This window comes from Eurytemora carolleeae, unplaced genomic scaffold, assembly GCF_000591075.1.
Source record: "Eurytemora carolleeae unplaced genomic scaffold, Eaff_2.0 scaffold233, whole genome shotgun sequence".
Lineage (NCBI taxonomy): Eukaryota > Metazoa > Arthropoda > Copepoda > Calanoida > Temoridae > Eurytemora > Eurytemora carolleeae.
The window spans coordinates 155718-161423 of record NW_019396356.1 but is presented as its reverse complement, the minus strand read 5'-3'; the positions used below and the strand labels follow the sequence as shown (position 1 = coordinate 161423).

The following is a 5706-nucleotide window of genomic DNA, read 5'->3' as shown; positions in this document are numbered from 1 at the left end:
TTATGCATTTTAGATGCAGAAAAAATGTCATTGAACATACCTAAAATTTAATTCTATTGATCATATTACCTTCATTTATATATATATATGGTCATACATTTCACGATTTTTTCGCAAATCACATGTACTCGTACTTAAAAGGTGCAGTTTTTAATGTTTCTAATACAACTTTCTGAACTTTTATCAGTAGATAGAGGTGGAATTCCATACCTCTAATCAATATTTGAAATATCTGCATAAAAAAATTTATTAAATGCCAGAAATGATATTTAACAAAAAATGATAATATTGTTAATTAAGAGAAAGTTATAAATACCAACTAAAATCAATATTATCCGCATTTCTGCTTTTTAGAAATACTAGGCTTCCATGGCGCTCTTTTCTCGTATTTTTTTGGTAGATTTTGAAAAAATCTAAATTTCTTAAAGGCAAATTTTTCAGACAAATTTTTAAATTTTGAACATGTTAATTTTGATCATCTTATGAGGTCATGTGATTTGCCTCAACAATATTGGGCTAGATCAGTTCAGCCGTTTTGACGTTTATTGGCTGCAAACAAACAAACAAACAGATAGATAGATGTTCTTTTACTCTTCCTCTCTCTCAAATTATTTTGTGTTTAAAAATTTCCATTCACTGCAAAAGAATTATTATATTTAGATGAAATACATAAATATGATAATTTTTAATTGTAAACATGATTTTGGGGAAACCAAATCAATGTTAGGAGGGGGGGGGGAAACCCTCCTATCCCGGGAAACCAAAAGAATCAATGTTAGAAGGGGGGGGGATAACCCTCCTATCCGGGGAAATCAAAAGAATCAATGATAGGAGGGGGGGGGGGGGATAACCCTCCTATCCGGGGAAATCATTAATATAAAAAAGATGTTCTCTAGCATTGAAAGGATTATCTTGTTACAATGTTAAAACCTCTCTCTGAATAATAATGAAAAACAATTTATACAACCTTTAAACATGAATATTCTAGCAAGGATAGGGGGAATAAAAGGGAGTGCACGTGAAAATGAAAAAGAGGTGCTGGATGAGCTGGATGTAAATTGATTGAATTACGAAACTTGTACACAAACTCCATGAGTTTCTAAAGATTCTAAAATTCGAATTGGTTTAATTTAAATCCGAATTCTAGTTTTGTGAACACTCTGAACGTGCTGATTCTCTTGATCTTTTATTATTATTTTTCTGTAGTCTTCTTTCCATCTTTAGTTTTTTCTCCATCTTTCTTCCCCTTGCTGAACTTTGATCTAAACTTCTTGAGAATACTTTTGTGCTGAGCATTGTCGAAAAATCTTGTCTCCTAAACATAATTATTTCTCGTTAATCATCATGCAAAGAAATGTATATACGAGTTTTTTAGGTACTTCAAGACATCTCAACCCCTAATTTTTTTAAAATTTCGATCACTTTATTGATATCAGTTCAATTTTCTGACCAGTTAATGTCGATTAGATAGTATTTTGGACGCAATAAGCTTTCTCCCGGCGGAGCCCGTAAACATTGGTTGTCACGGCCTAAATATTTTTATCTAAATACTCAAACTTTATCCATCCATGCGTGTTCTAGAGGCTGGGTAAACTTTAAAAATCAAAGAAGGGTAAGTCTTTATTGTAGAAAGGGTCCTTGAGGGGTTTTATAGTTGTAATCTACGTTTACAAGCAAATTTTTTCCAAATCTTTGCCATTTTTCAAATCTTGCTTTACAACTTTGTATGCAGCCCCATAGTGGATAATAAACTCATCAAACTTCATGAACTAAGAATCCTCGCGAATTTGGTCTGAGAAACTTTTAATTTGTGGGGTTTTTTTCAACTTAGACATTTCCTCTTTTTGCTAACACTCTCCATTACACTTTTTCCCTTTTAGTCCATATGTAGACTGTTGCCCTTGTCCATATTATTCTCCTCTCATGCAATTTGGATCATGTCAAAGGTGTCTGTTTTGTGTTGGGAAAGTTTCAGGCCCGAATATTTGCATCCCAAGTGTCCTCTTTTCCCGGGTTGGTACAATAAACATTCCTGTGCTGGACAACGGAACTGAACAACCTCCGTGAAAATGCAAATTACATAGAAATAATGAGTTTGATGAAAAAAGTCCGCTTTGAGAAGAAAACCGGGATGGATACAGTGAGCTTTGAAAAAAAAAATACAGGACTGAAACGTCTCTAGAAATGCCTTAAAAAATACCTCGTATATTAAGTAAAGGAGTTGAGTTTCTGCCACCAACTCAGATTTTCTAATCACTATTTCTTTCAAATTGATGTTGTAGACCTCTGATATTTTAAACTATAAATTCTGTTAGATTTAATAGTCCAAGTTTGAATTATAAAAGGTTTAAACGGTTAACTTGCTAAGATAGAGGGATTAGAAAATTTGAGCTTGTGGCAAAAACTCAATTCCCTTCTCTATATTATCCCTGCTTTAAACCTATCCTGGATAAGACAAGTTTGTATCGACAATCATATATTCTCCCTACTTTAATCCTTTCCTAGAGAATGGATAGATTATATAAATATATATTCTTCCTACCTTAAACCTATTTTGGAGAAAGGGTGCGTTATCTGTAGTCATCCCCCTTAAACCTATCATGGAGAAAGGATGGATCATATAAATTCTCCCTACCTTAAATCATTCCTGGAGAAAGGATGGATCATATAAATTCTCCATTCCTTAAACCTATCTTGGAAAAAGAATGGATCATAAATATTCTTCCTACCTTAAACCTATCCTGGAGAAAGGATGGATCATATATATTCTTCCTACCTTAAACCTATCCTGGAGAAAGGATGGATCATATATATTCCCCCTACCTTAAACCTATCCTGGAGAAAGACAAGTTCGTCTGGATTATCTGAATCATAATATTTCATAATCTTTTCCTTGTCATACTTCTTCGGGATTATCTTATACCTGAATAAAAAGGACGGAATATAACGGAATATAATGAAATATAATGGAATATAATGGAATATAATGGAATATAATGGAATATAATGGAATATAATGGAATATAACGGAATATAAGATAAGATAAGATAAAGTTTATTGCTAAAATAAATGTATCTGTATACAGATAGAGTTTACAATCACAAAATTGATGATTATATTAACAGTACAAGTATAAAGCAATTAGGTGGAAAATAGCTCTTGGCTGTTTTGATTATTTTTTCCACCTAATGTTAGTAATAATAACAAAATATTTCAATTAAATAGATTTAAGGAGAACGATTAGAGATCAGGGTGCGAATTTATCATATGCAAAATAGTTTATACATAAATTCGAATAACTAGAGTTTAAAGTAATTTTCATACATGTACACAACAAATATCAAAGCATATTAAAACATATCTAATTAGTTTTACATGAATAGCAATTCGGTTTATAACACATTGTCCTATAATTTTCAAAAAGAGAATTTAGTCGTCTATTTTTAAATATACTTAGAGAGTTGCTTCTTTTTAAGTCAAGAGGCAGGTTATTCCACATCTTAAGAAGATATGATGGAATATAATGGAATATAATGGAATATTATGGAATATTATTCAATATAATGGAATATAATGGAATATAATGGAATATAATGGAATATTATAGAATATAATGGAATATAATGGAATAAACTGGAATATAATGGAATAAATTGAAATATAATGGAATAGAATGGAATAGAATGGAATAAATTGAAATATAATGGAATATAATGGAATAAAATGGAATATGATGGAATAAACTGGAATAAATTGGAATATAATGGAATATAATGGAATATAATGGAATATAATGGAATATAATGGAATATGTTGGAATATAATTGAATATAATGGAATATAATGGAATAAATTGGAATATAATGGAATATAATGGAATATAATGGAATAAAATGGAATATAATTGAATATAATGGAATATAATGGAATATAATGGAATATAATGGAATATAATGGAATATAATGGAATATAATGGAATAATATTTTCCGCTTTAAATCTACTCATCTCTATTTAAAAGTAAAATTATAATTTCCATCGCATTATTCAGATTTTAATTAAAATTAAAATTCAACGCAGAGAAAAAGAAAATAAATATGTATTTTGTTTTTCCGACTAAAAAGTAATTAATACAACTATGAAATGATTATTATTTTGTAAGAAATGAAAAGTAATTCATCACATCGAGATTAAAAACAAACATCAGAATATCTAGACAATATTACGGTTGCGGGAAAAGAATTAGAAAAAATAAGGTTGGTAAGCTCTGATATACGATATAGATTCATCTTATACTAAAGAAAACGTATCTAAAAAAGTAACAAAAAATTATTGCTAAAATAAAAGAATTTAAACAGACCATGGACCAAATTTAATGAATTTGAGCTACGTCGCTAAAAGATCGACTGCCAATTCAAATTTGAAACACCGATTCAAAGTTAAAGATTCAGGAAGGATTTGAATCGAATATTAAAATTTGAACCAGGCGGTAGGCATTTTTGCGACTCCGCAAATTCATAAAATTCGGTCTCAGAAAAAACGTTTGAGTCAAAATTCAAATTTTCTGTGGAAGAGCTAGAGATTATCCGACCTGGGACCGAATTTAATGAATTAAAGAGGTCGCTGAACTACCTATACTGCCGGTTCAAATCTTGAACCACCTAAAAAAATCATTAATTTAGTCCATGCTTCTTTACTTTGCATCGATTATACATATTTGAACCGGCAGTATAGGGAGTTCAACGACCTATCTGTAATCTATAAGATTCGGACCCTGGATTGCATAGTTTTTATACTTTTCGAAGGTTTTTATTTTACAAAAAAGATATTACAGCTTTCAGATTCCTACTGTCGAACACTATACCTGGATTCTGGGTTGAGACTAAAGTTTTTAAAGTTTTGGACCAGGTTTCCATCCGTAGTTTGGTTCAGAATAGATCTGAAATTTTAGAAAATATAAAATAAATAATAGATGATAGATATTTTAATTTATAGAAAGATAAAGTGAAAATTTTGAAAAAAAATAAAATCAATAAGAAAATGATGCTAAAAAAACTAAAATCACATTATAAAAAAATGATTATTTTGCTGCATAAATTTAATATAAATTGAAAAAGATCTTAACATGATCTAGCGATGTTTCTCTTTTTTTATAATATTCTTCTTCAATTTTTCAAGTCTTATAATTTGCACTGGTTCAAATTGAGATAAAAAACCGTGTATATTTGATTAAATAATTGAAGATTTTGATATTGTTTGTTCATCTAAACACATTACGAGTGGGTTTACTCTGTAGGTTTTTGCATTTAAATTCCAGTTGTTTAATCAAACCTTAATCCCCAGCTCGTTATTCAGAGATTGTTTCATTTCCAGACTCATTTCTTTAAATGATATTTTTGCATCTAGAATATTCCAAAAACTAGATTTGATCCGAGTCTTTAAATTTAATGAGCTTTAAAAACAAATGAATACATTCACTCCACTTTAGAGTTAATACAATGGGCTTGGTTATTTTGAAGTACATACTATATATATGTATATAAACACACCGTACTTTTCTATTTCTTTTTCCACTAATATTGGTACACTACACACGGTACTTTTCAATTTCTTTTTCCACTAATATTGGTACACACGGTGCTTTTCTATTTCTTTCTCCACGCTGATAGGGACATATCGTACTTTTCTACTTCTTTTTCCACTAAT

The 5706-nt window shown here is 30.0% G+C and overlaps 1 long non-coding RNA gene across 1 annotated transcript; it reads right to left on the bottom strand.

The window, feature by feature from the left end:
• Window positions 1-637: 637 nt before the first annotated feature.
• Window positions 638-4948, bottom strand: LOC111701626 (uncharacterized). The gene is made up of 3 exons (XR_002765239.1): window positions 4865-4948; window positions 2824-2923; window positions 638-1315 (listed from the first exon to the last, which is right to left on the bottom strand). It is a non-coding gene; the product is annotated as an uncharacterized LOC111701626 (long non-coding RNA).
• Between the last annotated feature and the right edge of the window lie 758 nt (window positions 4949-5706).